Genomic DNA, 12,636 nt, shown 5'->3' with positions numbered 1-12,636 from the left:
TGACACGCTCCATCATTGTCATATTGCTAGCATGATCATGTAGTTGACATCGTATTTGTGGCAAAGCCACCGTTCATAATTCTTTCATACATGTCACTCATGAGTCATTGCATATCCCGGTACACCGCCGGAGGCATTCATATAGAGTCATATTTTGTTCTAAGTATCGAGTTGTAATTGTTGAGTTGTAAGAAAAATAAAAGTGTGATGATCATCATTATTAGAGCATTGTCCCAAGTGAGGAAAGGATGATGGAGACTATGATTCCCCCACAAGTCGGGATGAGACTCCGGACGAAAAATAAAAAAAGAGAAAAAAAGAGGCCATAAAAAAGAGAGAAAAGGCCCAAACAAAAAAATAAAAAAATAAAAAAATGAGAGAAAAAGAGAGAAGGGACAATGCTACTATCCTTTTACCACACTTGTGCTTCAAAGTAGCACCATGATCTTCATGATAGAGAGTCTCTCATTTTGTCACTTTCATATACTAGTGGGAATTTTTTATTATAGAACTTGGCTTGTATATTCCAATGATGGGCTTCCTCAAAATGCCCTAGGTCTTCTTGAGCAAGCGAGTTGGATGCACACCCACTTAGTTTCTTTTGTTGAGCTTTCACATACTTATAGCTCTAGTGCATCCGTTGCATGGCAATCCCTACTCACTCACATTGATATCTATTGATGGGCATCTTCATAGCCCGTTGATATGCCTAGTTGATGTGAGACTATCTTCCCTCTTTTTGTCTTCTCCACAACCACCATTCTATTCCACATATAGTGTTATATCCATGGCTCACGCTCATGTATTGCGTGAAGATTGAAAAAGTTTTGAAAATGTTAAAGTATGAAACAATTGCTTGGCTTGTCATCGGGGTTGTGCATGATTTAAATATTTTGTATGGGGAAGATGGAGCATAGCCAGACTATATGATTTTGTAGGGATAACTTTCTTTGGCCATGTTATTTTGAGAAGACATGATTGCTTTGTTAGTATGCTTGAAGTATTATTATTTTTATGTCAATATGAACTTTTGTCTTGAATCTTTTGGATCTGAATATTCATATCACAAGTAAGAAGAATTGCAATGAAATTATGCCAACTAGCATTCCACATCAAAAATTATCTTTTTACCATTTACCTACTCGAGGACGAGCAGGAATTAAGCTTGGGGATGCTTGATACGTCTCCAACGTATCTATAATTTTTGATTGCTCCATGCTATATTATCTACTGTTTTAGGCAATATTGGGCTTTATTTTCCACTTTTATATTATTTTTGGGACTAACCTATTAACCGGAGGCCCAGCCCAGATTTGCTGTTTTATGCCTATTTCAGTGTTTCGAGGAAAAGGAATATCAGACGGAGTCAAAACGGAACGAAATCAACTGGAGAAGTTATTTTTGGAAGGAAACCCACCTGATGGACTTGGACCCCACGTCAGAAGATACGGGAGGTGCTCACGAGGGTGGGGGGCGCGCCCTCCCCCCTGGGCGCGCCCCCTGCCTCGTGGGGCCCCCGTAGCTCCACCGACGTACTCCTTTCACCCATATATACCGTCGTACCCTAAAACTTCCAGAACAGAATATAGATCGGGAGTTCCGCCGCCGCAAGCCTCCAGAGCCACGAAAAACCAATTGGGACCCCTTTTCGGTACCCTGCCGGAGGGGGGATCCATCTTCGGTGGCCATCTTCATCATCCCGGCGCTATCCATGACGAGGAGGAAGTAGTTCACCCTCGGAGATGAGGGTATGTACCAGTAGCCATGTGTTTGATCTCTCTCTCTCTCGTGTTCTCTCTCGTGTTCCATCTATGGCACGATCTTGATGTATCCCGAGCTTTGCTATTGTAGTTGGATCTTATATTTCTTCTCCCCCTCTACTCTCTTGTGATGAATTGAGTTTCCCCTTTGAAGTTATCTTATCGGATTGAGTCTTTTATGAACACTTGATGTATGTCTTGCCGTGCTTATCTGTGGTGACAATGGGATATCACGTGCCACTTGATGTATGTTTTGGTGACCAACTTGCGGGTTCCGCCCATGAACCTATGCATAGGGGTTGGCACACGTTCTTGATTCTCCGGTAGAAACTTTGGGGCACTATTTGAAGTACTTTTATGTTGGTTGGATAAATCTGAGATTGTGTGATGCATATCGTATAATCATGCCCACGGATACTTGAGGTGACAATGGAGTATCTAGGTGACATTAGGGTTTTGGTTGATTTGTATCTTAAGGTGTTATTCTAGTAAAAACTCCAGGGTTGTTTGTGACACTTATAGGAATAGCCCAACGGATTGATTTGAAAGAATAACTTTGAGGTGGTTTCGTACCCTACCATAATCTCTACGTTTGTTCTCCGCTATTAGTGGCTTCGGAGTGACTCTTTGTTGCATGTTGAGGGCTCGTTATATGATCTATCTATGTTATTATTGTTGAGAGAACTTGCACTAGTGAAAGTATGAACCCTAGGCCTTATTTCTTATCATTGCAATACCGTTTACGCTCACTTTTATCATTAGTTACCTTGCTGTTTTTATATTTTCAAATTACAAATACCTTTATCTACCATCCATATTGCACTTGTATCACCATCTCTTTGCCGAACTAGTGCACCTATACAATTTACCATTGTATTAGGTGTGTTAGGGACACAAGAGACTCTTTGTTATTTGGTTGCAGGGTTGCTTGAGAGAGACCATCTTCATCCTACGCCTCCTACGGATTGATAAACCTTAGGTCATCCACTTGAGGGAAATTTGCTACTGTCCTACAAATCTCTGCACTTGGAGGCCCAACAACGTCTACAAGAAGAAGGTTGTGTAGTAGACATCACCATGCTCGATGGCTGGTGGGGAGTCGGCGGCGCCGAGCCGCCTCCTGTTTCAATTTAACAACTCTCTGCTTGCGAAGCTCCTCAAACCAAGCACTGCAATGAAGCAAATGCAATTGTAAGTACTAGTACATCAATCTAAAAGTTACTTCACTGGAGGACACAAACAATCTATGTTAAACTACAGTTAATAATGACAGTTGAAATGTCCTGCATATTTTGGCTAAGGTACTAAAAATGCATACGAGAATGTTAATAATCATCATTTGAATACATTTCTTCTTCTATCACCTCTCTACTTGATCCCCAGTCCTGCCCAGTGCCCATGATGGATTAGAACTGAAAATTCGTGCACCAAACATCCAAACATTGTCCTTGGAATACATCATGGTATGTAGTATACGCAAGCACAAACTAAATGGGAAGATCATTAACGTCGATAAGTTAGTAGAGACATCACAGGGATAGAAAACACTTACTCGCATGCTTGAATCCCTGGAAATTTTGCTTCACATTGCTGCAAACAAAAAAAGACAGCCAACCAATCAATACTGTAACTTCTTCCAAACATGAGATGGGACAGGCCTTAAGGGATTCAGGTTCCCTGCTTCCCACATAATTTCAAAATTACAATTATTTTGATTTATAAAACCAACTGTGTGAGTGTTCAAAATGTTTTTGCGAATGGGCACAAAGCTCCCGCATATCCAAACTTTTTGGACAAATTGCCCTTGGTAATTGGTACCAAAGCGAGCAAAAATTGTGTAACCTGTGTCATACTGTAATTATATACAGGACCAATTGATATTATACTACATTCTTCCTCAAAAGAAAAAATAAACCATGCCATATTTTACCCATGGATGGTGGTTGGGTGTTGATTTGTCTTGAAATACGAAAGTGGTCGCTAATATCACAAAGATTAAGTTCAGCTAAGATCAGGCATGATTTGCAGGATGAGGAGTTAATTGACCTGCTGGTGCATCCTCCATTATTCATAGAGTAGCTTCCAAATGTACTCACTTTCACCTCATTTTCTTGTAAATACTGATGGTAATCCCGCAGGGCGGTGTCTCAAGTTACAATTTATGAAGTTGCTGCAGCAACATGAGAAGATAGCTGAAACCAGGCACATTACTGTGTTAGAACCAAAGCTTGTAAAATTGCCACCCTTATCAAAACAGGATTGTTCTTGGTTCTTCAAGACAAAAACCGAATGCACCTACAGAGAAATATGGGTATTATATCATGCTTGTGCGTGGAGGGAAGCTGGCATCACCAGCATCTCCCGTGGACAAGGAGGAACTTTAGGAGGAGCATGTGGACGACGGCTGCCTCGAGCAGAAGAAGCTCTCAATGTGCACATAACCTGCATAAGTTACAAAATGATCCACCAGTAACTTTTCAGGCTCAAGCAAAAAAAATGTCCGCATAGTAATAAGCAAATAAGCATTGTTCAAAATTAATTGCAGAAAATATATTAATCAAACTATATTAAACTATACAATTGACGCTCACAAGAGTATACATGTGAATATGGAGATCACACCAAACTGCTTTATGTAGCAAAGCACATACCAGATTTCTCTGTGATCTCATTCTAGTCAAGCAACACTTCTTCCTTCTCCCAATGAGAAATATGGAACGTCATGCTAAAACACCAAAGGGCCTTAGTTTCAGGATAAACTGGGTACGTACTGGTTTGACCTAGATGCACAAAAAGAGTTAATCATCCAAACCTAGCAAAAAATGTTTTACACCGTCGCTCAACACCTTGCGTAGGTTCTTGCTTAAGAATTCAATGCCGTGCAAGCCAAAAATGGCGTCTCCCTTGAACTAAAAAATGGTGCCTAGGTTTCAAAAGATGAGAAACTCCTTTGAGCGCAAACACGGGGCCTACTTCTCAAAAGATGAGAAACTCTCACCTGCCCTGTTATGAGCAACCCAGATGCTTCAGTTCTTTACACCAGGTTCAGATACTCTACTACAGAACAGATAGATAACCGAAATATATGTACACCGGTAACATACTTTGCCGTACAATAGACAAGACAAAGATACTATCGTTCTCTTAAAATAAACCATTTGATCCCATCGCCTCCAAGCCTCCAATCTTTACTCATTCTGCAGTTTTCTTGTCAGCATTACTGCAACACAAACTCCACATCAAAATCATAAAAACTGCAAACGCACATACATCAAACAACTGAAACTTGTGCAGACGGATGAAGGCGGGGGCGGTAAAAAAATTAGGAGAGGGAAAGGAGAGAGACAACCTGCATAAGGACAGATCGATGATCTACGAAACCAACCAGGTCGCATTTTGTTGTGGGTTGCTCCTCCCACGGCCACCCCCTCCACCTGTTAGACCTCCTCTGCCTCGGCCTCCAGCGACCTGAAGCGGTCGGTCAGCTCGGCCAACGGGTTGGCCCCGCCCCCTCGACTCGTCTGCGCCGCCGCAGTCTGAGGAGGCCATCACCACCAGCGACGCTTCTTCTGCCCCATCCCCGGTTGAGGAGCATGGATGGTGGCTGCGGCAACCCTAGCGGAGAGGCGAGAGAGGAGAGGCAGAGGGAGGAAAAGAAAGGCTAAGGTGGAGCTCGGGACGGAAGATGAAGCACGAGCACGGGTGAGGGCCACGGCGGCGGCGGAGGAGGAACCCTAGCTGGGAGGAAAGAACGAAAGATTGGTTGGGTGCGAGAGGTGCGAGCGTTTTGTTTTTGTCCTTATTTTTTTGGGATCGTTCGTGTTTTATTTTGTCTTCGTTCGGCACAGTAAATCTCGGCAGGTGGATCGCCCAGCGATCGCCCTTGCCACGACTCTTAAAGGGTTGTATATGTAGGTCATCCTACATAAATGTGTAGCATTACCGTCTATGTCAGCAAAAAATAAGTGAACTAATTAACATAGGTTTGCTGAGGTGGCATGGTTGCATGAATAGATATAGAAGTAAAAAAATTCGTTGACATATCAACTAAGGCTGGTTGTAATGGGGAGTATCATATACTAGTATCATGCATATGATATTAGTCTATAATACTACATCCCTAATGCATAGTATCATAAGTTGGTATCATAGAAGACTACATTTATTGCCATGCATGACACAAAGTAGCACATCATTTAATATGATACGGTATCATGATATGATACTCAAGCCTCTCTTTTTTCATTTAATTCTATGCCATCTCACCAAACTTGCTTAGTTAGCATGTATAGTATTACCTATGATACTTCCATTATGGACAGCCTAAGAATCAGCATGTGAAACTGAATCGATGTGGCCTGCTGCTCGCTGCCAACTGCAAAGAACAGAAGTTCAGAACCAAGGGAGGCAGGGAGCGGGACAGCGAGGGATGGATTCTTGGCGCTGTCTGCACACGTAATCGTCAATCAACCAACGGCAACAGCCGCGGCCGCCTGGCGGCTCGCGTGCTATCTGCAAAGAGAACATAACAGGGTATGATGGGAAGGAAGGCGCCGGTTCGTCTCCGTGTCTGATCGACTCGATCGATGGACTTTTATCGGGCATTGGCAACGATGGACGTGTGTGTTAATGGGCCTTTTTCACCGTTTTAGTCTTCTGAGGCCGTAGCGTTGCTGCACTATAAGAAAAGGGTCAGTCTAGGACATATCTTATGTCACATCTAGACTGATGTCCACTCTGTTTATGGTCTATTTTTATTGTTTTAGTTTTTTTTTGTTTCTTGTTGCTACATTATATATTGGGAAGCTTAGATGTGACATCCTTAAAAAAACATCTAGATGTGAATTAGACAAACTGTTATAGAAACGTCAAACCTACCCGCGTTGCTGGTCTGGTCGAGACGCTACGTGGCATGACAAAAACACCAAAGTGTGTGGCATTGCTGGAAACACCAAAGGGGGTCGCGTTGCTGCCCAAATACGAAACATCATTGTTAGTGGCGTTTCAAGTAGCTTGTTCACATTTGCCACTTATTTATGAAGGGGACCAACACATGTTAGTTCGGCATTTTCAAATAGAAAAAAAGTCACGACTTATGGTGTTACCAAAAGGTAAGATACTAAGATCGTGAAATAGTTTTGTGTGGAGTTTATCTTGTACTAAAGTTCTCTGCAAAGGTCAAAATTATGAAAAAGGCCATGCGAGCGCGCGGTTTGCTACAGCCATTTGGGCCAAGTCATGGTAGTCTACTGGGCCAAGTCGTGGTGAAGCCTCTGTTTTTCGGTTCAAATGCTGGACTAGCATGTACCGGTTTCATTTTTCTTTATATATACATGCACGGAAAACCCTGGCGAATTGTCGGGGATTCGTACAGGGATATGGGCCGGCCCACTTCCAGCTTTAAACACAGTGCGACCGATGGTGGGAACTCGAACTGGGATTTTTCCCGTGCTGCTTCCTTTCTCGGTTTTTCTGTTTTCTTTCAGTTTTCTTTTCTGTTTTCTCTTTCCCTTTCTCATTCTCTTTTTCTTTTCCTTTATTTTTATTTTACTTTTTCATGTTTTTTCCTTTTCAAAAAAGTTGAGAAATTTCAAATATGTTCGTGAAATTTGTTCAAATTTAAAAATGTTCCTATTAATTTTTTTCCTGAAATGTAAAAAAGTTCAAAATTTTTAAAGAAATTAGAATTAGAAATTTGTTTGCTTATTTTCAAAATATGTTCTATAATTTCAGAAAACTTTACATAATTTTCAAAATGATAAACATTTGGGAAAATGTTTGCATTTTTAAAATTTGTTCACAAATTCAAAAAATATTCAGGAATTTAATTTTATTCTTCATATTTTCACAATTTTTTCATCAATTCAAAAAAGTTCATGTTTTTGAAATTGTTCACAAATTCAAAAATTGTTCTTGTTTTTTAAGTTTGTTCATGTTTTCAAAAGAATTTCACAAATGCAAAATTTGATTCGGGAATTTTTAACTATATTGCATTAAAAGTTGTTCATAATTTGAAGAATGTTCCTATTTTCAAATTTTGTTCCAATGTTGAAAATTTCGAAATATCTTTGGGGTTTTATAAAAGATGTATTGAAATTTCAAATTTTGTTCACATTTTCTTTCTTCATAAAATTGTATGTGTTTTCCTAATATTTTTAAATAATTTAGAAATCCAGATGGTACAGCAAATAACGTGGTACAATGAATACGCCGTTACACTGACTTCTTAAATGTTTAGCGATGTCATATGCCACTAGTAGTTGTTGGCTGTAGTGGCTAGCATCACTCCTAAACTATTTGGGAGTCATGAGGTCGATTCCTTCCTACATGCTTACTCCACTTCGGTGCCTTGAAATGGGCCGGCCCATGGCGGCGTCTCCTTGTGCGTCGGCGTGCTCTTGGACACAACGGGCGTCCAATAGGAGCTCCCTACATGCACATCATATACAATATATATACCTATTTTTTTTGCCAAAAATAATGAGCATTCAACTGAATACTCTTAAATTGAGGTGGGCCCACCCCTGACCACTCTGATGTTCCAGTGTCTGTTTTAGTGTCTATACATGCTTACTCCACTTGCATATTGTCCGCATGTCGAGCGAAGGGTGAATTCATATGGTTTTTTCTTTTCTTATACAAATCAAATGCCCAATCTTGTAAGGTTCATGTTTTTTTTCAAAATAGAGGGAAGGACGTGAAAAGACCGTCATTTTTTCAGATATGTGCATCACCAGAGGGAATTTACAACTTTAGGCCTCTTTAAACTTTTGCCCAGACCTTTAATCGTGGCGCTCCGGTGTCCATACATGCCGAGCCAAGCGTTGCTGCCGACACGCATGGCGACACACACCGGGCGTGTACGCAGACGCTGTCACGGGCCAGCACCAACACGTGTCCGCCATATAAACTGGGTACACTTGCAGCAAAGCAACCGTCGGGACTCTTGCAGTAAGTGACATGACAAGCTGGAGCCACTATGCTATGCTATGCTAGCTTCGACACATATGATCGGACTGACGCGGCACCACCATTGCCGACACGAGGCTCGCTGCTGCCTGCACTGCGCTGCGCTGCGCACATTATGCCCAGCCCGACGGAATCTCTCTCCCCTGCCGTCGCCTCCAGATTCCGGCACCACCCGCGCTGGTTCGCTCGCCCGGGGAGAATCTAGGTCAAAGTCTAGATTCTAGCGCGGCTGCACAGAGACTCAAGGAGTATTATTGGAGGGCAAGCAGTAGAAACCAGCCAATCTCCTGCCGTTCCGCCTCTATAATATGACTCGATCATGGGGGAAAAGAAGGGAACCTTTAGGGCCACGTGAAGTCGAAAGCTGTTTCTGTGCACCTACTACTATCGTGCATGGCCATGGATGATGGGTGGTGTGGAGCTAGGTGCTGCTTTCCGGTGTCCCCAGCTCCCTTTGTTTCTTTTATGAACACGATGCATGATCGGTGGACATGCCTAGTAGGATGATGGGATGGAAGCGTGCAACCTGCCAGTACGCAATTATGTAGACCGCCCGATTAGTATATGTATTGCTTTGGTGCAATGTGGGCTGCTGGTTGGTGCTCGCCAGCCAGTGGTGTCTCTCTCTCTCTCTCCCCCCTTCCCTCTCAACAACGTTTTATTTGGGGGTAGAAGTGTAGTTGATTTTATGAAAAAGAAAGAAGTGTAGTTGATTATATGAAGCGACAAGACACATTATATGGCTTGTCAGTGGCAATGCATTGTGCAATCCAATAATGGTGTTGGTTATAGTTTTTAGTTATCATGTGATTGCTCAACCGCCCAAAATCAATTTGATATTTTGTCCTAACTAGGTATGGTCGGTGCTCACTTCGGTAACCGGCAGATTCTGATAGCTGGACTGACAACAATATTCTCAGCACAGCACATGCTATATCCCTTACTTAATTTATGCGTTAACAACTCTGTCAACACAATGCATTGCTATTAGTACATTTTCTGGTTGCAGTTGTGCCTTTGAGGTATTTTACTATGTCAACACATTTTCTGGTTGAAGTTATGCCCATGGGTATACATTTTTAGTATATCAATACATTTTTCTCTAGCTTCATCCTCGTCAATGCATATTCTTTGCCTAATTCCTCACCTTCGAAGCAAAAGAATAAATCAGTAGGCAATCTTGTTATGTGGGCTCAAATCCTTCGCAGCAAGTACCTCCAGACAAAAACTTTGTCCCAGGTTACAGTCAGGCCGACCGATTCACCTTTCTGGAAAGGCCTGATGAAAGTCAAATAGTCCTTGTTTAATAGGACGAAGTTTGTCATTGGAAACGGCACGAGTACACGTTTCTGGGAGGATACTTGGCTCGGCGAGACACCCTTGGCCATCCAATATCCGTCTTTATACCGCATTGTTCAACGACGTGAGGTGTTCGTTGCATCAGTCTTTCAATCTACCCCCCTTAATATTCAGTTCCGACGAACGCTAGCGGGCAATCGTTGGGAAGAATGGCTCCGTCTAGTTAGGAGACTGATGGAGGTCCAGCTTTCGCAACAACCCGATGAATTACGCTGGAAATTGACTAAGTCTGGAGTATTCACGGTTAAATCAATGTACATTGATGTTATTAATTCGAACTCCATTCCTACGTCCAAGCATGTTTGGGATGTCAAAGTTCCTTTAAAAATAAAAGTGTTTATGTGGTTTGTCCATAAACAAGTTATTTTAACTAAGGATAACTTGATAAAGCGTAATTGGACAGGACCTACTAGGTATAGTTTCTGCGATCGGGATGAGACTATCAAACACCTCTTTTTTGATTGCCCGTTGGCCAAGGTACTTTGGCAGACGGTCCACATTGCTTTTAATATCAATCCACCGAATTCTGTTAATGCGTTATTTGGGACATGACTTAATGGGATTGAGCCTGACTTAGCGAGACATATTCGGGTTGGAGTTTGTCCTTTGTTGTGGACAATCTGGACTTGCAGAAATGATTTGGTTTTTAATAAAATATCATGTATACATTTTTTGCAGGTCATATTCCGAACTACGGCTCTGATCCGTTCGTGGTCGCTACTCACCCAGACGGAGGCCAGGGATCATTTGGTTACTGGGTCTTTCCGCTGAGAGATGGTAGCTCGGGATATCTTCAACCGGTTTGGATGGCGATCATGTAATAGGATAGGCAATTAGTTTCCCTATCTAGTTTTAGCCAGCCGGTTGTGGCGTCTTTTTTTGGCTAGTTGGTGTTTCTAGCTCTTATTGGCTCTGTGTGAGCTTTCTGTGCTTTTTTATTACTTTTGAAGACCTTTGGAACCATGTTGGCACTACTTTATTTGGTTAATAAGATGGCCGTATGCATCTTTCTGATGCAGAGGCCGGAGAATCCCCTTTCAAAAAAAAGAGTAGGCAATCTTGTTGACACGACAATGAGAAAGCTGCAAGTACACCGTACTAAATATACTTTTATTAGAGTGAAAAATGCAACAATTATAATACCTTGGCCCTTGAAAGATCCCACATTTCAGCGATGATACAGTGACTATCATTGCAAATCTTCTATCTATATACTTCTTTTTTCATGGAACTGATCATCTTGGAACCTATATTATCTGGGCTTCAAAGAAGAGAGAATTCTTTGTTTGGCCCTTTCTCAAAGTTTGGTTCCTTTTTTGGCCTAATTTTTTCTCTCCTTTTTCTAACACTTAAACTTCATTTTATTCCCTATGTGACACCTCCTTCAGTTTTGGCTAGTAATGGTGTTAAGTCTGACCTGAAAAGATTGTTTTACCCCTAATGTATTACGTGAACAAATTATTTACATGCAAACACAAAGGTAATGTGATATATTTATTCATGTTTGAATAAGTAAACAAACTAAAAGTATTTATGTGACTAATAATAATAATATGATGAGCGGAACCATGATGAACCCATTCAACCTCTACTGTAGCATATAAATTTGTACACATCAATCTAACGGGTGATCCGTTAGACTGCGTCATGTCGCATAGCTGTGTTCATGCCTCAAGTGTTGCACACGCTCAGGCCATTGCGATACAGATCAGCTGATTGCAATAAGCCATTAGCACAAGCTTCTAATAACTTCTATCTCCATTGAGTGGTTCCAGTGACGAGTCTCCATCACAAATAAACCTCTAAACTACATATACGAATCAATGAGTCACTAGTAGTGCATGTTGAAAGTACGTCCTAGAGGCAATAATATTGTATTATTATATTTCCATGTTCATGATTAAGAGTTTATATTCTATGACATAAGAGCAACCAAAGGGCCGATCCATTTCGTCCGCATGCGTTCGTTTAGGTCGGCGCGGACAAAAGTGGCGTCCCAACGCGCCGACCCAAACCCAAATCACGTCCGCGTCGCGTCCGCGCCGACGCATTTGCGGCCCAAATTTGCGCCCCAAATGCGTCGGCGCGGACGCTGGACGGACGCTTCACGCGCCTTCTCACTATCCGCCGCGTCCCCACATGGCAGCCGTCCAACTACCCGCTGCCCACGCGGTCAGCTTAATTTATGACGACGGGCCCACGCGTCAGCGACGTCGCTCGTCCTTTTTTAAGCCGACCGTGCGGCGGGGCCGTCCTCATCCAAACTCGCCGTCCCCATCTGCCCATCTTGCTCCCTCGTCACCGGCAAACCCTAGCCACCACAACCACAGCGACGATGGGCCTCTTCTCCGGCACCAGCAGCAGCAAGGCCAAGGGCAAGTCCCCCGCCACCCCTTTCCCCTTCGAGTTCCTCCCACCCCCGCCGGCGCCTCGCCGGCAGAGGTAGCGCGTCAGCGTGCCAGTGCACCAGGCGGAGTGGCACTGGCAGAACCGCCAACCTCTGCCGTATCCGGACGTGACGCCGCCGCACGACTGGCATCTGGATCCA

At 42.7% G+C, this 12,636-nt stretch overlaps 1 long non-coding RNA gene across 1 annotated transcript; it reads right to left on the bottom strand.

Annotated features, from left to right (window-relative positions):
- Positions 1-2,725: 2,725 nt before the first annotated feature.
- Positions 2,726-5,537, bottom strand: LOC123128342 (uncharacterized). Its single transcript, XR_006463088.1, has 5 exons — positions 4,412-5,537; positions 4,060-4,202; positions 3,807-3,952; positions 3,313-3,350; positions 2,726-2,929 (listed from the first exon to the last, which is right to left on the bottom strand). It is a non-coding gene; the product is annotated as an uncharacterized lncRNA (long non-coding RNA).
- Positions 5,538-12,636: the final 7,099 nt, after the last annotated feature.

This window comes from Triticum aestivum, chromosome 6A, assembly GCF_018294505.1.
Source record: "Triticum aestivum cultivar Chinese Spring chromosome 6A, IWGSC CS RefSeq v2.1, whole genome shotgun sequence".
Classification (NCBI taxonomy): Eukaryota; Viridiplantae; Streptophyta; class Magnoliopsida; order Poales; family Poaceae; genus Triticum; species Triticum aestivum.
This window is presented reverse-complemented; position numbering and strand designations above follow the sequence as displayed.